This window comes from Microcebus murinus, unplaced genomic scaffold (genome assembly GCF_040939455.1).
Source record: "Microcebus murinus isolate Inina unplaced genomic scaffold, M.murinus_Inina_mat1.0 scaf007_hap2_Mmur4.0, whole genome shotgun sequence".
Classification (NCBI taxonomy): domain Eukaryota; kingdom Metazoa; phylum Chordata; class Mammalia; order Primates; family Cheirogaleidae; genus Microcebus; species Microcebus murinus.
The window spans coordinates 658,134-679,481 of record NW_027438953.1 but is presented as its reverse complement, the minus strand read 5'-3'; the positions used below and the strand labels follow the sequence as shown (position 1 = coordinate 679,481).

The following is a 21,348-nucleotide window of genomic DNA, read 5'->3' as shown; positions in this document are numbered from 1 at the left end:
TGCCGCTACCCGCAAGGGGAGAGCCGCGGATGTGGGGACCGCCTCCTGATGGGGACGTACACGCAGCTCTCCACGTCGGATTCCGGGGCTCTCTGTCCTGCCCGAAGGCCCAGCTGGCCTGCGGGTCCTTAGAGTGGCAAAAACCTCCGAAAACTGAGACTCAGGGTCCGGTGGGTGTCTGCACTTTTGTGCTGGGCACCCCAGGGAGGCCCGGGGGCTGGCTGGACAACGTGGTCTGCTGGGCGGTGGGGGGGGGGGTTGGAGGAGCAACTGATGCCCTTTGCACTTTGGGTAGCAAGAGTCTGAGGTGTCTCTGAGCCCTGTGCCCTGTGGGGGCGGGGCGGGGGGGAGGAGGAGGAGGAGGAGGAGGAGGTGGGAAGGGCCGGGGCCTGCAGTCCTGTTCCCGGGGTGGCACGGCAAGTGGCTTCTTCCACAGGCTGCTTGGCCTGGGCTCCCTGCACCTGGGCCTTTGGAGGACCGGCCCTGTGCTTGCCAACACTTCCTGCAGGGACCCAGAGCTGGGAGGTGGCATCTCTCAGCCCTGGGTCGGGCAGAGCCCCAGCGGGCCATGCCCACAACCTCTCTCAGCACCGGTCCCCCAGAAGGCTCCTTTGGGACCAGGATTCTCTTGCGGTGACTCTTTAAGGTCTGGCCCCTGGATGGAGGGGCACCAGGAGTAGAGGAGCAGGAAGGGGAAGGGGGTGGCCATGCGAGGGGACACTTTGAGGCCAAGTCCCAGCTTCAGCCTGATCCTCCTGGGAACCCCGCTCTGAGACAAGGAGCCGGGCTTCGCATTCCCACAGCAGCCAGTCGTGGGCTGAGGACACCTGGGGCGTTGGGAACTCCCTGGCTTCTCCTTGGTTTAACATCTAGAGCTGCTTGGGAATCGCGCCGCCACACACACCCGAGCGCAGGTGTCTTCCGCACAGACTGCGGGCCTCGCTCTTCTGAATGCCGCTAGCTCGCCACCCACCCACGGGTGAACCTGGTCAGGGTGCTTTCTCTCAGGGGCAGACTCTTTTCCGGGCGGGCTACCGGTGTCTCTGTTTGCTCGTTTCTTTCTTCCATTTCGGGAAAGTCTTCCTTGCTGGGTGTGGAAATCTCCTATGCCTTCCCTCGCCTATTCTGTCAGCTTTCAAATTCTCTTTCAGTTGCCACCCTCACAGATGGATTAGGAAACTCTTTCCGGTGCACTCATTAGTGAAATGACCTCAAGGAAGCTGGAATCCAATATCTAATGGCCGATTTTTAGCGAGTCCACACGCCAGGGTGGTCGGGGTCCAATGCAGCCCCGGCCAGGCCCAGGCCCCTTGGACTGGGCCACAGGAGGACACGGAGGAGGGTCCCGGCCCCCACGAAGCGGTGCTGGCAGTTCTCCACGGGCTTAGGAGTTTTCCAGAGGTAGGAGATGGAGGGGACTGATTTCTTCAGCGCCCCCCAAACCACGCCACCCCACCCCACCCATGGGACACATCCCCAGAGAGAGACGCCCCATACACTGGCTGTGCCCCAGCCCTGGCCCGGGGGAATAGGCGGCAGCCCACCCACAGGGCGAGGGGGGCCGCAGCTGAAAGGGGTTGTGGCGGAGGGCGGCCCCTGGCTGGGGTCAAAGGGCGTGCGCGTGCACAGTCAGCGGCAGCGAGGCGCCGGGGGTGGGCAGCGGGTACGTGAAGGAGGCCAGGCGAGGAGACGAGGGGGGCTGGGAGGGCTCCACCTTGGCGAGTCCAGCCGTGGAGGCGCATCTTGTGTGAGTGTGCGTGAGTGTGAGTGTGTGTGTGTGTATAGAGAGACACCCCCCCGCCCCGCCCCGCCCCGCCCCGCCCCGCCCGTCACCCCCGACCCTCGGAGCACACCGGACCCGGCCCGGCGCGGGGCCTGGGGCGGGAGGAGGCGGCGGCGGCGGCGGCGGCGGCGGCGGCGGCGGGGGGAAAGCGCAGAGAGGCTCGGCTTCTTGAGCGGGGCAGGGGCGCCCTCCGCCGTCTAGGGCCACACCACCCCGAACGCCCCCGAGCTCGTCTGGTCTGGGAAGCTAAGCAGGGTCGGGCCTCCTTAGTACTTGGATGGGAGACCGCCTGGGAATACCGGGTGCCTTAGGCTTCTTCTGGTTTTTTTTTTTTTTTTTTTTTTTTTTGCCTCCTGTTCTGTTCCCTTTCTGGGAGCGCGGCGGCGGCCCGGGGTGGGGGTGACCCCCACCCTCAGCGCCCGCCGCGTTGCCTGGCGCCCCAGCCCGCACCGTGGGACCTCCTCTTGTCCCAAGCCGCGACACCGCCGCCACGCGGCAGCACGCGTGGCATCTGGACTGTCAGGTCTCAGACCCAAGGTCTGCTCTGTGGGAACCGACACGTTGGAGGAAACCTTGAGAGTCTGAGAGGGGAGGGAGTTCCAGAAGAAGGCCAGGATGTCATTTTGAGGGAGTATGTGACCAGAACTCGTCCCGTTGCTTTTGGGGTTCTATGGGCTACACGTAGGAATCTTTGGTGGTGGCACCTGATGTTGGGGGATCCGGAGTCACACCCAGACCTGCTCCACAGGCCTCCTTTTACTTTTCTCTTCGGATTCATCATTTTTAAAAAGTGTCTCTTACCTCTATTATTGCATTTTCTTTTCTCTCTCTTTTCAAGCAGATGATGGGAGTACAAGTATTCAGGTGACATGTGTTGCCCGTGCCCCCCTCCCCCCTGTGTTCTTATTCAGATACCTCTCATGTTGTCCCAGCGTATCGTGGGGGCACCAATGTTAAGGTCGGGTACGTCGCCCTCTCCAAGCCTCCACCCTCGGGTCAGAGCTTCAAGCGCGCCCATCCCCCAGTCGGTGCGCACCCACCCCATCCCTAACGGATGTGTATGCCCATCCCTCCCCCCACCCGCCCGACACCCACCCGACGAAGGTGATTCCTCTCTGTCCACTTAGGTGTCCATCCGTTCGTACCAGTTTGCTGGTGAGCGCGAGCACGTGGTGCTCGTGTGTCCATTCTTGGGATACTCGGCTTACTGGAACGGGTTCCAGCTCTGGCCAGGAGAACACGAGAGGTGCCCTCTCACCGCTGCTCCTCACAGCCGAATGGCACTCCGTGGTGTCCACGCGCCACATTTTATTAATGCACTCCTGGATGGATGGGCACTCGGGTCGCTTCCACATCTTTGGGATTGTGAATTGTGCCCTAACTGTCACCCTACCCCTTACCCAGCCCGTCACCTCTGCCCCTGCCTGACGCACTCCTCCCCGGCCAGGCCCGTCACTGTCCTGGGCCCCCGCCTGACCGGCTCCTCCCCGCCCGGCGTGTCACCGTCCTCTGCCCCGGCCTGACATGCTCCTTCCCGCCCGGCCTCTCACCGTCCTCGGCCCCTGCCTGACCGGCTCCTCCGTCGCCTGGGCCTTCCAAGGGCTTGGTGTGGACGCTGCTTCCAGGAAGCCCTCCAGAAACCCGGCAGCAGGGTGGCCGCAGCAGTCTCCAGCAGCCGTCCCTAAGTCGCGTGCGGGGGGACGTGCCCCCGCTGTGCCGCGGGGGCCCAGCCTGGTGTCTTCCCTGAGGCCCTGCGGCTGCCGGCTGCCGCTCCCCGCAAGGGGAGAGCCGCGGAGGTGGGGACCGCCTCCTGATGGGGACGTACACGCAGCTCTCCACGTCGGATTCCGGGGCTCTCTGTCCTGCCCGAAGGCCCAGCGGGCCTGCGGGTCCTTAGAGTGGCAAAAGCATCCGAAAGCTGAGATTGAGGGTCCGGTGGGTGTCTGCACTTTTGTGCTGGGCACCCCAGGGAGGCCCGGGGGCTGGCTGGACGACGCGGTCTGCTGGGCGGGGGGTTTGGAGGAGCAACTGATGCCCTTTGCACTTTGGGTAGCAAGAGTCTGAGGTGTCTCTGAGCCCTGTGCCATGTCGGGGGGGGGTGCAGGGCGGAGGAGGAGGAGGAGGAGGAGGTGGGAAGGGCCGGGGCCCGCAGTCCTGTTCCCGGGGTGGCAGGGCAAGTGGCTTCTTCCACAGGCTGCTTGGCCTGGGCTCCCTGCACCTGGGCCTTTGGAGGACCGGCCCTGTGCTTGCCAACACTTCCTGCAGGGACCCAGAGCTGGGAGGTTGCATCTCTCAGCCCTGGGTCGGGCAGAGCCCCAGCGGGCCATGCCCACAACCTCTCTCAGCACCGGTCCCCCAGAAGGCTCCTTTGGGACCAGGATTCTCTTGCGGTGACTCTTTAAGGTCTGGCCCCTGGATGGAGGGGCACCAGGAGTAGAGGAGCAGGAAGGGGAAGGGGGTGGCCATGCGAGGGGACACTTTGAGGCCAAGTCCCAGCTTCAGCCTGATCCTCCTGGGAACCCCGCTCTGAGACAAGGAGCCGGGCTTCGCATTCCCACAGCAGCCAGTCGTGTGCTGAGGACACCTGGGGCGTTGGGAACTCCCTGGCTTCTCCTGCGTTTAACATCTAGAACTGCTTGTGAATCACGCCGCCACACACACCCGAGCGCAGGTGTCTTCCGCACAGACTGCGGGCCTCGCTCTTCTGAATGCCGCTAGCTCGCCACCCACCCACGGGTGAACCTGGTCAGGGTGCTTTCTCTCAGGGGCAGACTCTTTTCCGGGCGGGCTACCGGTGTCTCTGTTTGCTCGTTTCTTTCTTCCATTTCGGGAAAGTCTTCCTTGCTGGGTGTGGAAATCTCCTATGCCTTCCCTCGCCTATTCTGTCAGCTTTCAAATTCTCTTTCAGTTGCCACCCTCACAGATGGATTAGGAAACTCTTTCCGGTGCACTCATTAGTGAAATGACCTCAAGGAAGCTGGAATCCAATATCTAATGGCCGATTTTTAGCGAGTCCACACGCCAGGGTGGTCGGGGTCCAATGCAGCCCCGGCCAGGCCCAGGCCCCTTGGACTGGGCCACAGGAGGACACGGAGGAGGGTCCCGGCCCCCACGAAGCGGTGCCGGCAGTTCTCCACGGGCTTGGGCGTTTTCCAGAGGTAGGAGATGGAGGGGACTGATTTCTTCAGCGCCCCCCAAACCACGCCACCCCACCCCACCCATGGGACACATCCCCAGAGAGAGACGCCCCATACACTGGCTGTGCCCCAGCCCTGGCCCGGGGAAATAGGCGGCAGCCCACCCACAGGGCGAGGGGGGGGGCGCAGCTGAAAGGGGTTGTGGGGGAGGGCGGCCCCTGGCTGGGGTCAAAGGGCGAGCGCCCCGCGCGTGCGCGTGCGCAGTCAGCGGCGGCGACGCGCCGGGGGTGGGCAGCGGGTACGTGAAGGAGGCCAGGCGAGGAGACGAGGGGGCCTGGGAGGGCTCCACCTTGGCGAGTCCAGCCGTGGAGGCGCATCTTGTGTGAGTGTGCGTGAGTGTGAGTGTGTGTGTGTGTATAGAGAGACACCCCCCCGCCCCGCCCCACCCGACCCGCCCCGCCCGTCACCCCCGACCCTCGGAGCACACCGGACCCGGCCCGGCGCGGGGCCTGGGGCGGGAGGAGGCGGCAGCGGCGGCGGCGGCGGCGGCGACGGCGGCGGCGGCGGCGGCGGCGGCGGCGGCGGCGGCAGCGGGAAAGCGCAGAGAGGCTCGGCTTCTTGAGCGGGGCAGGGGCGCCCTCCGCCGTCTAGGGCCACACCACCCCGAACGCCCCAGAGCTCGTCTGGTCTGGGAAGCTAAGCAGGGTCGCGCCTCCTTAGTACTTGGATGGGAGACCGCCTGGGAATACCGGGTGCCTTAGGCTTCTTCTGGTTTTTGTTTTTTTTGTTTTTTTTTTTGCCTCTTGTTCTGTTCCCTTTCTGGGAGCACGGCGGCGGCCCGGGGTGGGGGTGACCCCCACCCTCAGCGCCCGCCCTGCGGCTGCCGGCTGGGCTGCCGCTACCCGCAAGGGGAGAGCCGCGGATGTGGGGACCGCCTCCTGATGGGGACGTACACGCAGCTCTCCACGTCGGATTCCGGGGCTCTCTGTCCTGCCCGAAGGCCCAGCTGGCCTGCGGGTCCTTAGAGTGGCAAAAACCTCCGAAAACTGAGACTCAGGGTCCGGTGGGTGTCTGCACTTTTGTGCTGGGCACCCCAGGGAGGCCCGGGGGCTGGCTGGACAACGTGGTCTGCTGGGCGGTGGGGGGGGGGGTTGGAGGAGCAACTGATGCCCTTTGCACTTTGGGTAGCAAGAGTCTGAGGTGTCTCTGAGCCCTGTGCCCTGTGGGGGCGGGGCGGGGGGGAGGAGGAGGAGGAGGAGGAGGAGGTGGGAAGGGCCGGGGCCTGCAGTCCTGTTCCCGGGGTGGCACGGCAAGTGGCTTCTTCCACAGGCTGCTTGGCCTGGGCTCCCTGCACCTGGGCCTTTGGAGGACCGGCCCTGTGCTTGCCAACACTTCCTGCAGGGACCCAGAGCTGGGAGGTGGCATCTCTCAGCCCTGGGTCGGGCAGAGCCCCAGCGGGCCATGCCCACAACCTCTCTCAGCACCGGTCCCCCAGAAGGCTCCTTTGGGACCAGGATTCTCTTGCGGTGACTCTTTAAGGTCTGGCCCCTGGATGGAGGGGCACCAGGAGTAGAGGAGCAGGAAGGGGAAGGGGGTGGCCATGCGAGGGGACACTTTGAGGCCAAGTCCCAGCTTCAGCCTGATCCTCCTGGGAACCCCGCTCTGAGACAAGGAGCCGGGCTTCGCATTCCCACAGCAGCCAGTCGTGGGCTGAGGACACCTGGGGCGTTGGGAACTCCCTGGCTTCTCCTTGGTTTAACATCTAGAGCTGCTTGGGAATCGCGCCGCCACACACACCCGAGCGCAGGTGTCTTCCGCACAGACTGCGGGCCTCGCTCTTCTGAATGCCGCTAGCTCGCCACCCACCCACGGGTGAACCTGGTCAGGGTGCTTTCTCTCAGGGGCAGACTCTTTTCCGGGCGGGCTACCGGTGTCTCTGTTTGCTCGTTTCTTTCTTCCATTTCGGGAAAGTCTTCCTTGCTGGGTGTGGAAATCTCCTATGCCTTCCCTCGCCTATTCTGTCAGCTTTCAAATTCTCTTTCAGTTGCCACCCTCACAGATGGATTAGGAAACTCTTTCCGGTGCACTCATTAGTGAAATGACCTCAAGGAAGCTGGAATCCAATATCTAATGGCCGATTTTTAGCGAGTCCACACGCCAGGGTGGTCGGGGTCCAATGCAGCCCCGGCCAGGCCCAGGCCCCTTGGACTGGGCCACAGGAGGACACGGAGGAGGGTCCCGGCCCCCACGAAGCGGTGCTGGCAGTTCTCCACGGGCTTAGGAGTTTTCCAGAGGTAGGAGATGGAGGGGACTGATTTCTTCAGCGCCCCCCAAACCACGCCACCCCACCCCACCCATGGGACACATCCCCAGAGAGAGACGCCCCATACACTGGCTGTGCCCCAGCCCTGGCCCGGGGGAATAGGCGGCAGCCCACCCACAGGGCGAGGGGGGCCGCAGCTGAAAGGGGTTGTGGCGGAGGGCGGCCCCTGGCTGGGGTCAAAGGGCGTGCGCGTGCACAGTCAGCGGCAGCGAGGCGCCGGGGGTGGGCAGCGGGTACGTGAAGGAGGCCAGGCGAGGAGACGAGGGGGGCTGGGAGGGCTCCACCTTGGCGAGTCCAGCCGTGGAGGCGCATCTTGTGTGAGTGTGCGTGAGTGTGAGTGTGTGTGTGTGTATAGAGAGACACCCCCCCGCCCCGCCCCGCCCCGCCCCGCCCCGCCCGTCACCCCCGACCCTCGGAGCACACCGGACCCGGCCCGGCGCGGGGCCTGGGGCGGGAGGAGGCGGCGGCGGCGGCGGCGGCGGCGGCGGCGGCGGGGGGAAAGCGCAGAGAGGCTCGGCTTCTTGAGCGGGGCAGGGGCGCCCTCCGCCGTCTAGGGCCACACCACCCCGAACGCCCCCGAGCTCGTCTGGTCTGGGAAGCTAAGCAGGGTCGGGCCTCCTTAGTACTTGGATGGGAGACCGCCTGGGAATACCGGGTGCCTTAGGCTTCTTCTGGTTTTTTTTTTTTTTTTTTTTTTTTTTGCCTCCTGTTCTGTTCCCTTTCTGGGAGCGCGGCGGCGGCCCGGGGTGGGGGTGACCCCCACCCTCAGCGCCCGCCGCGTTGCCTGGCGCCCCAGCCCGCACCGTGGGACCTCCTCTTGTCCCAAGCCGCGACACCGCCGCCACGCGGCAGCACGCGTGGCATCTGGACTGTCAGGTCTCAGACCCAAGGTCTGCTCTGTGGGAACCGACACGTTGGAGGAAACCTTGAGAGTCTGAGAGGGGAGGGAGTTCCAGAAGAAGGCCAGGATGTCATTTTGAGGGAGTATGTGACCAGAACTCGTCCCGTTGCTTTTGGGGTTCTATGGGCTACACGTAGGAATCTTTGGTGGTGGCACCTGATGTTGGGGGATCCGGAGTCACACCCAGACCTGCTCCACAGGCCTCCTTTTACTTTTCTCTTCGGATTCATCATTTTTAAAAAGTGTCTCTTACCTCTATTATTGCATTTTCTTTTCTCTCTCTTTTCAAGCAGATGATGGGAGTACAAGTATTCAGGTGACATGTGTTGCCCGTGCCCCCCTCCCCCCTGTGTTCTTATTCAGATACCTCTCATGTTGTCCCAGCGTATCGTGGGGGCACCAATGTTAAGGTCGGGTACGTCGCCCTCTCCAAGCCTCCACCCTCGGGTCAGAGCTTCAAGCGCGCCCATCCCCCAGTCGGTGCGCACCCACCCCATCCCTAACGGATGTGTATGCCCATCCCTCCCCCCACCCGCCCGACACCCACCCGACGAAGGTGATTCCTCTCTGTCCACTTAGGTGTCCATCCGTTCGTACCAGTTTGCTGGTGAGCGCGAGCACGTGGTGCTCGTGTGTCCATTCTTGGGATACTCGGCTTACTGGAACGGGTTCCAGCTCTGGCCAGGAGAACACGAGAGGTGCCCTCTCACCGCTGCTCCTCACAGCCGAATGGCACTCCGTGGTGTCCACGCGCCACATTTTATTAATGCACTCCTGGATGGATGGGCACTCGGGTCGCTTCCACATCTTTGGGATTGTGAATTGTGCCCTAACTGTCACCCTACCCCTTACCCAGCCCGTCACCTCTGCCCCTGCCTGACGCACTCCTCCCCGGCCAGGCCCGTCACTGTCCTGGGCCCCCGCCTGACCGGCTCCTCCCCGCCCGGCGTGTCACCGTCCTCTGCCCCGGCCTGACATGCTCCTTCCCGCCCGGCCTCTCACCGTCCTCGGCCCCTGCCTGACCGGCTCCTCCGTCGCCTGGGCCTTCCAAGGGCTTGGTGTGGACGCTGCTTCCAGGAAGCCCTCCAGAAACCCGGCAGCAGGGTGGCCGCAGCAGTCTCCAGCAGCCGTCCCTAAGTCGCGTGCGGGGGGACGTGCCCCCGCTGTGCCGCGGGGGCCCAGCCTGGTGTCTTCCCTGAGGCCCTGCGGCTGCCGGCTGCCGCTCCCCGCAAGGGGAGAGCCGCGGAGGTGGGGACCGCCTCCTGATGGGGACGTACACGCAGCTCTCCACGTCGGATTCCGGGGCTCTCTGTCCTGCCCGAAGGCCCAGCGGGCCTGCGGGTCCTTAGAGTGGCAAAAGCATCCGAAAGCTGAGATTGAGGGTCCGGTGGGTGTCTGCACTTTTGTGCTGGGCACCCCAGGGAGGCCCGGGGGCTGGCTGGACGACGCGGTCTGCTGGGCGGGGGGTTTGGAGGAGCAACTGATGCCCTTTGCACTTTGGGTAGCAAGAGTCTGAGGTGTCTCTGAGCCCTGTGCCATGTCGGGGGGGGGTGCAGGGCGGAGGAGGAGGAGGAGGAGGAGGTGGGAAGGGCCGGGGCCCGCAGTCCTGTTCCCGGGGTGGCAGGGCAAGTGGCTTCTTCCACAGGCTGCTTGGCCTGGGCTCCCTGCACCTGGGCCTTTGGAGGACCGGCCCTGTGCTTGCCAACACTTCCTGCAGGGACCCAGAGCTGGGAGGTTGCATCTCTCAGCCCTGGGTCGGGCAGAGCCCCAGCGGGCCATGCCCACAACCTCTCTCAGCACCGGTCCCCCAGAAGGCTCCTTTGGGACCAGGATTCTCTTGCGGTGACTCTTTAAGGTCTGGCCCCTGGATGGAGGGGCACCAGGAGTAGAGGAGCAGGAAGGGGAAGGGGGTGGCCATGCGAGGGGACACTTTGAGGCCAAGTCCCAGCTTCAGCCTGATCCTCCTGGGAACCCCGCTCTGAGACAAGGAGCCGGGCTTCGCATTCCCACAGCAGCCAGTCGTGTGCTGAGGACACCTGGGGCGTTGGGAACTCCCTGGCTTCTCCTGCGTTTAACATCTAGAACTGCTTGTGAATCACGCCGCCACACACACCCGAGCGCAGGTGTCTTCCGCACAGACTGCGGGCCTCGCTCTTCTGAATGCCGCTAGCTCGCCACCCACCCACGGGTGAACCTGGTCAGGGTGCTTTCTCTCAGGGGCAGACTCTTTTCCGGGCGGGCTACCGGTGTCTCTGTTTGCTCGTTTCTTTCTTCCATTTCGGGAAAGTCTTCCTTGCTGGGTGTGGAAATCTCCTATGCCTTCCCTCGCCTATTCTGTCAGCTTTCAAATTCTCTTTCAGTTGCCACCCTCACAGATGGATTAGGAAACTCTTTCCGGTGCACTCATTAGTGAAATGACCTCAAGGAAGCTGGAATCCAATATCTAATGGCCGATTTTTAGCGAGTCCACACGCCAGGGTGGTCGGGGTCCAATGCAGCCCCGGCCAGGCCCAGGCCCCTTGGACTGGGCCACAGGAGGACACGGAGGAGGGTCCCGGCCCCCACGAAGCGGTGCCGGCAGTTCTCCACGGGCTTGGGCGTTTTCCAGAGGTAGGAGATGGAGGGGACTGATTTCTTCAGCGCCCCCCAAACCACGCCACCCCACCCCACCCATGGGACACATCCCCAGAGAGAGACGCCCCATACACTGGCTGTGCCCCAGCCCTGGCCCGGGGGAATAGGCGGCAGCCCACCCACAGGGCGAGGGGGGGGGCGCAGCTGAAAGGGGTTGTGGGGGAGGGCGGCCCCTGGCTGGGGTCAAAGGGCGAGCGCCCCGCGCGTGCGCGTGCGCAGTCAGCGGCGGCGGCGACGCGCCGGGGGTGGGCAGCGGGTACGTGAAGGAGGCCAGGCGAGGAGACGAGGGGGCCTGGGAGGGCTCCACCTTGGCGAGTCCAGCCGTGGAGGCGCATCTTGTGTGAGTGTGCGTGAGTGTGAGTGTGTGTGTGTGTATAGAGAGACACCCCCCCGCCCCGCCCCACCCCGCCCCGCCCCGCCCGTCACCCCCGACCCTCGGAGCACACCGGACCCGGCCCGGCGCGGGGCCTGGGGCGGGAGGAGGCGGCGGCGGCGGCGGCGGCGGCGGCGGCGGCGGCGGCGGCGGCGGCGGCGGCGGGAAAGCGCAGAGAGGCTCGGCTTCTTGAGCGGGGCAGGGGCGCCCTCCGCCGTCTAGGGCCACACCACCCCGAACGCCCCAGAGCTCGTCTGGTCTGGGAAGCTAAGCAGCGTCGGGCCTCCTTAGTACTTGGATGGGAGACCGCCTGGGAATACCGGGTGCCTTAGGCTTCTTCTGGTTTTTTTTTTTTTTTTTTTTTTTTGCCTCTTGTTCTGTTCCCTTTCTGGGAGCGCGGCGGCGGCCCGGGGTGGGGGTGACCCCCACCCTCAGCGCCCGCCCTGCGGCTGCCGGCTGGGCTGCCGCTACCCGCAAGGGGAGAGCCGCGGAGGTGGGCACCGCCTCCTGATGGGGACGTACACGCAGCTCTCCACGTCGGATTCCGGGGCTCTCTGTCCTGCCCGAAGGCCCAGCTGGCCTGCGGGTCCTTAGAGTGGCAAAAACCTCTGAAAACTGAGACTGAGGGTCCGGTGGGTGTCTGCACTTTTGTGCTGGGCACCCCAGGGAGGCCCGGGGGCTGGCTGGACAACGTGGTCTGCTGGGCGGTGGGGGGGGGTTGGAGGAGCAACTGATGCCCTTTGCACTTTGGGTAGCAAGAGTCTGAGGTGTCTCTGAGCCCTGTGCCCTGTGGGGGCGGGGCGGGGGGGAGGAGGAGGAGGAGGAGGAGGAGGTGGGAAGGGCCGGGGCCTGCAGTCCTGTTCCCGGGGTGGCACGGCAAGTGGCTTCTTCCACAGGCTGCTTGGCCTGGGCTCCCTGCACCTGGGCCTTTGGAGGACCGGCCCTGTGCTTGCCAACACTTCCTGCAGGGACCCAGAGCTGGGAGGTGGCATCTCTCAGCCCTGGGTCGGGCAGAGCCCCAGCGGGCCATGCCCACAACCTCTCTCAGCACCGGTCCCCCAGAAGGCTCCTTTGGGACCAGGATTCTCTTGCGGTGACTCTTTAAGGTCTGGCCCCTGGATGGAGGGGCACCAGGAGTAGAGGAGCAGGAAGGGGAAGGGGGTGGCCATGCGAGGGGACACTTTGAGGCCAAGTCCCAGCTTCAGCCTGATCCTCCTGGGAACCCCGCTCTGAGACAAGGAGCCGGGCTTCGCATTCCCACAGCAGCCAGTCGTGGGCTGAGGACACCTGGGGCGTTGGGAACTCCCTGGCTTCTCCTTGGTTTAACATCTAGAGCTGCTTGGGAATCGCGCCGCCACACACACCCGAGCGCAGGTGTCTTCCGCACAGACTGCGGGCCTCGCTCTTCTGAATGCCGCTAGCTCGCCACCCACCCACGGGTGAACCTGGTCAGGGTGCTTTCTCTCAGGGGCAGACTCTTTTCCGGGCGGGCTACCGGTGTCTCTGTTTGCTCGTTTCTTTCTTCCATTTCGGGAAAGTCTTCCTTGCTGGGTGTGGAAATCTCCTATGCCTTCCCTCGCCTATTCTGTCAGCTTTAAAATTCTCTTTCAGTTGCCACCCTCACAGATGGATTAGGAAACTCTTTCCGGTGCACTCATTAGTGAAATGACCTCAAGGAAGCTGGAATCCAATATCTAATGGCCGATTTTTAGCGAGTCCACACGGGGTCGGGGTCCAATGCAGCCCCGGCCAGGCCCAGGCCCCTTGGACTGGGCCACAGGAGGACACGGAGGAGGGTCCCGGCCCCCACGAAGCGGTGCCGGCAGTTCTCCACGGGCTTAGGAGTTTTCCAGAGGTAGGAGATGGAGGGGACTGATTTCTTCAGCGCCCCCCAAACCACGCCACCCCACCCCACCCATGGGACACATCCCCAGAGAGAGACGCCCCATACACTGGCTGTGCCCCAGCCCTGGCCCGGGGGAATAGGCGGCAGCCCACCCACAGGGCGAGGGGGGCCGCAGCTGAAAGGGGTTGTGGGGGAGGGCGGCCCCTGGCTGGGGTCAAAGGGCGTGCGCGTGCGCAGTCTGCGGCGGCGAGGCGCCGGGGGTGGGCAGCGGGTACGTGAAGGAGGCCAGGCGAGGAGACGAGGGGGGCTGGGAGGGCTCCACCTTGGCGATTCCAGCCGTGGAGGCGCATCTTGTGTGAGTGTGCGTGAGTGTGAGTGTGTGTGTGTGTATAGAGAGACAGCCCCCCCGCCCCGCCCCGCCCCGCCCCGCCCCGCCCGTCACCCCCGACCCTCGGAGCACACCGGACCCGGCCCGGCGCGGGGCCTGGGGCGGGAGGAGGCGGCGGCGGCGGCGGCGGCGGCGGCGGCGGCGGCGGCGGCGGCGGCGGCGGCGGCGGCGGCGGCGGCGGCGGGGGGAAAGCGCAGAGAGGCTCGGCTTCTTGAGCGGGGCAGGGGCGCCCTCCACCGTCTAGGGCCACACCACCCCGAACGCCCCCGAGCTCGTCTGGTCTGGGAAGCTAAGCAGGGTCGGGCCTCCTTAGTACTTGGATGGGAGACCGCCTGGGAATACCGGGTGCCTTAGGCTTCTTCTGGTTTTTTTTTTTTTTTTTTTTTTTTGCCTCCTCTTCTGTTCCCTTTCTGGGAGCGCGGCGGCGGCCCGGGGTGGGGGTGACCCCCACCCTCAGCGCCCGCCGCGGTGCCTGGCGCCCCAGCCCGCACCGTGGGGCCTCCTCTTGTCCCAAGCCGCGACACCGCCGCCACGCGGCAGCACGCGTGGCATCTGGACTGTCAGGTCTCAGACCCAAGGTCTGCTCTGTGGGAACCGACACGCTGGAGGAAACCTTGAGAGTCTGAGAGGGGAGGGAGTTCCAGAAGAAGGCCAGGATGTCATTTTGAGGGAGTATGTGACCAGAACTCGTCCCGTTGCTTTTGGGGTTCTATGGGCTACACGTAGGAATCTTTGGTGGTGGCACCTGATGTTGGGGGATCCGGAGTCACACCCAGACCTGCTCCACAGGCCTCCTTTTACTTTTCTCTTCGGATTCATCATTTTTAAAAAGTGTCTCTTACCTCTATTATTGCATTTTCTTTTCTCTCTCTTTTCAAGCAGATGATGGGAGTACAAGTATTCAGGTGACATGTGTTGCCCGTGCCCCCCTCCCCCCTGTGTTCTTATTCAGATACCTCTCATGTTGTCCCAGCGTATCGTGGGGGCACCAATGTTAAGGTCGGGTACGTCGCCCTCTCCAAGCCTCCACCCTCGGGTCAGAGCTTCAAGCGCGCCCATCCCCCAGTCGGTGCGCACCCACCCCATCCCTAACGGATGTGTATGCCCATCCCTCCCCCCACCCGCCCGACACCCACCCGACGAAGGTGATTCCTCTCTGTCCACTTAGGTGTCCATCCGTTCGTACCAGTTTGCTGGTGAGCGCGAGCACGTGGTGCTCGTGTGTCCATTCTTGGGATACTCGGCTTACTGGAACGGGTTCCAGCTCTGGCCAGGAGAACACGAGAGGTGCCCTCTCACCGCTGCTCCTCACAGCCGAATGGCACTCCGTGGTGTCCACGCGCCACATTTTATTAATGCACTCCTGGATGGAGGGGCACTCGGGTCGCTTCCACATCTTTGGGATTGTGAATTGTGCCCTAACTGTCACCCTACCCCTTACCCAGCCCGTCACCTCTGCCCCTGCCTGACGCACTCCTCCCCGGCCAGGCCCGTCACTGTCCTGGGCCCCCGCCTGACCGGCTCCTCCCCGCCCGGCGTGTCACCGTCCTCTGCCCCGGCCTGACATGCTCCTTCCCGCCCGGCCTCTCACCGTCCTCGGCCCCTGCCTGACCGGCTCCTCCGTCGCCTGGGCCTTCCAAGGGCTTGGTGTGGACGCTGCTTCCAGGAAGCCCTCCAGAATCCCGGCAGCAGGGTGGCCGCAGCAGTCTCCAGCAGCCGTCCCTAAGTCGCGTGCGGGGGGACGTGCCCCCGCTGTGCCGCGGGGGCCCAGCCTGGTGTCTTCCCTGAGGCCCTGCGGCTGCCGGCTGCCGCTCCCCGCAAGGGGAGAGCCGCGGAGGTGGGGACCGCCTCCTGATGGGGACGTACACGCAGCTCTCCACGTCGGATTCCGGGGCTCTCTGTCCTGCCCGAAGGCCCAGAGGGCCTGCGGGTCCTTAGAGTGGCAAAAGCATCCGAAAGCTGAGATTGAGGGTCCGGTGGGTGTCTGCACTTTTGTGCTGGGCACCCCAGGGAGGCCCGGGGGCTGGCTGGACGACGCGGTCTGCTGGGCGGGGGGTTTGGAGGAGCAACTGATGCCCTTTGCACTTTGGGTAGCAAGAGTCTGAGGTGTCTCTGAGCCCTGTGCCCTGTGGGGGCGGGGCGGGGGGGAGGAGGAGGAGGAGGAGGAGGTGGGAAGGGCCGGGGCCTGCAGTCCTGTTCCCGGGGTGGCACGGCAAGTGGCTTCTTCCACAGGCTGCTTGGCCTGGGCTCCCTGCACCTGGGCCTTTGGAGGACCGGCCCTGTGCTTGCCAACACTTCCTGCAGGGACCCAGAGCTGGGAGGTGGCATCTCTCAGCCCTGGGTCGGGCAGAGCCCCAGCGGGCCATGCCCACAACCTCTCTCAGCACCGGTCCCCCAGAAGGCTCCTTTGGGACCAGGATTCTCTTGCGGTGACTCTTTAAGGTCTGGCCCCTGGATGGAGGGGCACCAGGAGTGGAGGAGCAGGAAGGGGAAGGGGGTGGCCATGCGAGGGGACACTTTGAGGCCAAGTCCCAGCTTCAGCCTGATCCTCCTGGGAACCCCGCTCTGAGACAAGGAGCCGGGCTTCGCATTCCCACAGCAGCCAGTCGTGGGCTGAGGACACCTGGGGCGTTGGGAACTCCCTGGCTTCTCCTTGGTTTAACATCTAGAGCTGCTTGGGAATCGCGCCGCCACACACACCCGAGCGCAGGTGTCTTCCGCACAGACTGCGGGCCTCGCTCTTCTGAATGCCGCTAGCTCGCCACCCACCCACGGGTGAACCTGGTCAGGGTGCTTTCTCTCAGGGGCAGACTCTTTTCCGGGCGGGCTACCGGTGTCTCTGTTTGCTCGTTTCTTTCTTCCATTTCGGGAAAGTCTTCCTTGCTGGGTGTGGAAATCTCCTATGCCTTCCCTCGCCTATTCTGTCAGCTTTCAAATTCTCTTTCAGTTGCCACCCTCACAGATGGATTAGGAAACTCTTTCCGGTGCACTCATTAGTGAAATGACCTCAAGGAAGCTGGAATCCAATATCTAATGGCCGATTTTTAGCGAGTCCACACGGGGTCGGGGTCCAATGCAGCCCCGGCCAGGCCCAGGCCCCTTGGACTGGGCCACAGGAGGACACGGAGGAGGGTCCCGGCCCCCACGAAGCGGTGCCGGCAGTTCTCCACGGGCTTAGGAGTTTTCCAGAGGTAGGAGATGGAGGGGACTGATTTCTTCAGCGCCCCCCAAACCACGCCACCCCACCCCACCCATGGGACACATCCCCAGAGAGAGACGCCCCATACACTGGCTGTGCCCCAGCCCTGGCCCGGGGGAATAGGCGGCAGCCCACCCACAGGGCGAGGGGGGCCGCAGCTGAAAGGGGTTGTGGCGGAGGGCGGCCCCTGGCTGGGGTCAAAGGGCGTGCGCGTGCGCAGTCAGCGGCGGCGAGGCGCCGGGGGTGGGCAGCGGGTACGTGAAGGAGGCCAGGCGAGGAGACGAGGGGGGCTGGGAGGGCTCCACCTTGGCGAGTCCAGCCGTGGAGGCGCATCTTGTGTGAGTGTGCGTGAGTGTGAGTGTGTGTGTGTGTATAGAGAGACAGCCCCCCCGCCCCGCCCCGCCCCGCCCCGCCCCGCCCGTCACCCCCGACCCTCGGAGCACACCGGACCCGGCCCGGCGCGGGGCCTGGGGCGGGAGGAGGCGGCGGCGGCGGCGGCGGCGGCGGCGGCGGCCGCGGCGGCGGCGGCGGCGGCGGCGGCGGCGGCGGCGGCGGCGGCGGGAAAGCGCAGAGAGGCTCGGCTTCTTGAGCGGGGCAGGGGCGCCCTCCACCGTCTAGGGCCACACCACCCCGAACGCCCCCGAGCTCGTCTGGTCTGGGAAGCTAAGCAGGGTCGGGCCTCCTTAGTACTTGGATGGGAGACCGCCTGGGAATACCGGGTGCCTTAGGCTTCTTCTGGTTTTTTTTTTTTTTTTTTTTTTTTTGCCTCCTGTTCTGTTCCCTTTCTGGGAGCGCGGCGGCGGCCCGGGGTGGGGGTGACCCCCACCCTCAGCGCCCGCCGCGGTGCCTGGCGCCCCAGCCCGCACCGTGGGGCCTCCTCTTGTCCCAAGCCGCGACACCGCCGCCACGCGGCAGCACGCGTGGCATCTGGACTGTCAGGTCTCAGACCCAAGGTCTGCTCTGTGGGAACCGACACGTTGGAGGAAACCTTGAGAATCTGAGAGGGGAGGGAGTTCCAGAAGAAGGCCAGGATGTCATTTTGAGGGAGTATGTGACCAGAACTCGTCCCGTTGCTTTTGGGGTTCTATGGGCTACACGTAGGAATCTTTGGTGGTGGCACCTGATGTTGGGGGATCCGGAGTCACACCCAGACCTGCTCCACAGGCCTCCTTTTACTTTTCTCTTCGGATTCATCATTTTTAAAAAGTGTCTCTTACCTCTATTATTGCATTTTCTTTTCTCTCTCTTTTCAAGCAGATGATGGGAGTACAAGTATTCAGGTGACATGTGTTGCCCGTGCCCCCCTCCCCCCTGTGTTCTTATTCAGATACCTCTCATGTTGTCCCAGCGTATCGTGGGGGCACCAATGTTAAGGTCGGGTACGTCGCCCTCTCCAAGCCTCCACCCTCGGGTCAGAGCTTCAAGCGCGCCCATCCCCCAGTCGGTGCGCACCCACCCCATCCCTAACGGATGTGTATGCCCATCCCTCCCCCCACCCGCCCGACACCCACCCGACGAAGGTGATTCCTCTCTGTCCACTTAGGTGTCCATCCGTTCGTACCAGTTTGCTGGTGAGCGCGAGCACGTGGTGCTCGTGTGTCCATTCTTGGGATACTCGGCTTACTGGAACGGGTTCCAGCTCTGGCCAGGAGAACACGAGAGGCGCCCTCTCACCGCTGCTCCTCACAGCCGAATGGCACTCCGTGGTGTCCACGCGCCACATTTTATTAATGCACTCCTGGATGGATGGGCACTCGGGTCGCTTCCACATCTTTGGGATTGTGAATTGTGCCCTAACTGTCACCCTACCCCTTACCCAGCCCGTCACCTCTGCCCCTGCCTGACGCACTCCTCCCCGGCCAGGCCCGTCACTGTCCTGGGCCCCCGCCTGACCGGCTCCTCCCCGCCCGGCGTGTCACCGTCCTCTGCCCCGGCCTGACATGCTCCTTCCCGCCCGGCCTCTCACCGTCCTCGGCCCCTGCCTGACCGGCTCCTCCGTCGCCTGGGCCTTCCAAGGGCTTGGTGTGGACGCTGCTTCCAGGAAGCCCTCCAGAAACCCGGCAGCAGGGTGGCCGCAGCAGTCTCCAGCAGCCGTCCCTAAGTCGCGTGCGGGGGGACGTGCCCCCGCTGTGCCGCGGGGGCCCAGCCTGGTGTCTTCCCTGAGGCCCTGCGGCTGCCGGCTGCCGCTCCCCGCAAGGGGAGAGCCGCGGAGGTGGGGACCGCCTCCTGATGGGGACGTACACGCAGCTCTCCACGTCGGATTCCGGGGCTCTCTGTCCTGCCCGAAGGCCCAGCGGGCCTGCGGGTCCTTAGAGTGGCAAAAGCATCCGAAAGCTGAGATTGAGGGTCCGGTGGGTGTCTGCACTTTTGTGCTGGGCACCCCAGGGAGGCCCGGGGGCTGGCTGGACGACGCGGTCTGCTGGGCGGGGGGTTTGGAGGAGCAACTGATGCCCTTTGCACTTTGGGTAGCAAGAGTCTGAGGTGTCTCTGAGCCCTGTGCCATGTCGGGGGGGGGGTGCAGGGCGGAGGAGGAGGAGGAGGAGGAGGTGGGAAGGGCCGGGGCCCGCAGTCCTGTTCCCGGGGTGGCAGGGCAAGTGGCTTCTTCCACAGGCTGCTTGGCCTGGGCTCCCTGCACCTGGGCCTTTGGAGGACCGGCCCTGTGCTTGCCAACACTTCCTGCAGGGACCCAGAGCTGGGAGGTTGCATCTCTCAGCCCTGGGTCGGGCAGAGCCCCAGCGGGCCATGCCCACAACCTCTCTCAGCACCGGTCCCCCAGAAGGCTCCTTTGGGACCAGGATTCTCTTGCGGTGACTCTTTAAGGTCTGGCCCCTGGATGGAGGGGCACCAGGAGTAGAGGAGCAGGAAGGGGAAGGGGGTGGCCATGCGAGGGGACACTTTGAGGCCAAGTCCCAGCTTCAGCCTGATCCTCCTGGGAACCCCGCTCTGAGACAAGGAGCCGGGCTTCGCATTCCCACAGCAGCCAGTCGTGTGCTGAGGACACCTGGGGCGTTGGGAACTCCCTGGCTTCTCCTGGGTTTAACATCTAGAACTGCTTGTGAATCACGCCGCCACACACACCCGAGCGCAGGTGTCTTCCGCACAGACTGCGGGCCTCGCTCTTCTGAATGCCGCTAGCTCGCCACCCACCCACGGGTGAACCTGGTCAGGGTGCTTTCTCTCAGGGGCAGACTCTTTTCCGGGCGGGCTACCGGTGTCTCTGTTTGCTCGTTTCTTTCTTCCATTTCGGGAAAGTCTTCCTTGCTGGGTGTGGAAATCTCCTATGCCTTCCCTCGCCTATTCTGTCAGCTTTCAAATTCTCTTTCAGTTGCCACCCTCACAGATGGATTAGGAAACTCTTTCCGGTGCACTCATTAGTGAAATGACCTCAAGGAAGCTGGAATCCAATATCTAATGGCCGATTTTTAGCGAGTCCACACGCCAGGGTGGTCGGGGTCCAATGCAGCCCCGGCCAGGCCCAGGCCCCTTGGACTGGGCCACAGGAGGACACGGAGGAGGGTCCCGGCCCCCACGAAGCGGTGCCGGCAGTTCTCCACGGGCTTGGGCGTTTTCCAGAGGTAGGAGATGGAGGGGACTGATTTCTTCAGCGCCCCCCAAACCACGCCACCCCACCCCACCCATGGGACACATCCCCAGAGAGAGACGCCCCATACACTGGCTGTGCCCCAGCCCTGGCCCGGGGGAATAGGCGGCAGCCCACCCACAGGGCCAGGGGGGGGGCGCAGCTGAAAGGGGTTGTGGGGGAGGGCGGCCCCTGGCTGGGGTCAAAGGGCGAGCGCCCCGCGCGTGCGCGTGCGCAGTCAGCGGCGGCGGCGACGCGCCGGGGGTGGGCAGCGGGTACGTGAAGGAGGCCAGGCGAGGAGACGAGGGGGCCTGGGAGGGCTCCACCTTGGCGAGTCTAGCCGTGGAGGCGCATCTTGTGTGAGTGTGCGTGAGTGTGAGTGTGTGTGTGTGTATAGAGAGACACCCCCCCGCCCCGCCCCACCCCGCCCCGCCCCGCCCGTCACCCCCGACCCTCGGAGCACACCGGACCCGGCCCGGCGCGGGGCCTGGGGCGGGAGGAGGCGGCGGCGGCGGCGGCGGCGGCGGCGGCGGCGGCGGCGGGAAAGCGCAGAGAGGCTCGGCTTCTTGAGCGGGGCAGGGGCGCCCTCCGCCGTCTAGGGCCACACCACCCCGAACGCCCCCGAGCTCGTCTGGTCTGGGAAGCTAAGCAGGGTCGGGCCTCCTTAGTACTTGGATGGGAGACCGCCTGGGAATACCGGGTGCCTTAGGCTTCTTCTGGTTTTTTTTTTTTTTTTTTTTTTTGCCTCCTGTTCTGTTCCCTTTCTGGGAGCGCGGCGGCGGCCCGGGGTGGGGGTGACCCCCACCCTCAGCGCCCGCCGCGGTGCCTGGCGCCCCAGCCCGCACCGTGGGGCCTCCTCTTGTCCCAAGCCGCGACACCGCCGCCACGCGGCAGCACGCGTGGCATCTGGACTGTCAGGTCTCAGACCCAAGGTCTGCTCTGTGGGAACCGACACGTTGGAGGAAACCTTGAGAATCTGAGAGGGGAGGGAGTTCCAGAAGAAGGCCAGGATGTCATTTTGAGGGAGTATGTGACCAGAACTCGTCCCGTTGCTTTTGGGGTTCTATGGGCTACACGTAGGAATCTTTGGTGGTGGCACCTGATGTTGGGGGATCCGGAGTCACACCCAGACCTGCTCCACAGGCCTCCTTTTACTTTTCTCTTCGGATTCATCATTTTTAAAA

General features: G+C 64.5%; 5 pseudogenes; all 5 read left to right on the top strand.

The window, feature by feature from the left end:
- The first annotated feature begins 1,978 nt into the window (after positions 1-1,978).
- Positions 1,979-2,097, top strand: LOC142866882 (uncharacterized; annotated as a pseudogene).
- A 5,694-nt stretch (positions 2,098-7,791) lies between these two features.
- LOC142866881 (uncharacterized) lies at positions 7,792-7,910 on the top strand (annotated as a pseudogene).
- A 5,713-nt stretch (positions 7,911-13,623) lies between these two features.
- LOC142866880 (uncharacterized) lies at positions 13,624-13,742 on the top strand (annotated as a pseudogene).
- A 3,454-nt stretch (positions 13,743-17,196) lies between these two features.
- Positions 17,197-17,315, top strand: LOC142866879 (uncharacterized; annotated as a pseudogene).
- A 3,442-nt stretch (positions 17,316-20,757) lies between these two features.
- Positions 20,758-20,876, top strand: LOC142866878 (uncharacterized; annotated as a pseudogene).
- The last annotated feature ends 472 nt before the right edge of the window (positions 20,877-21,348 follow it).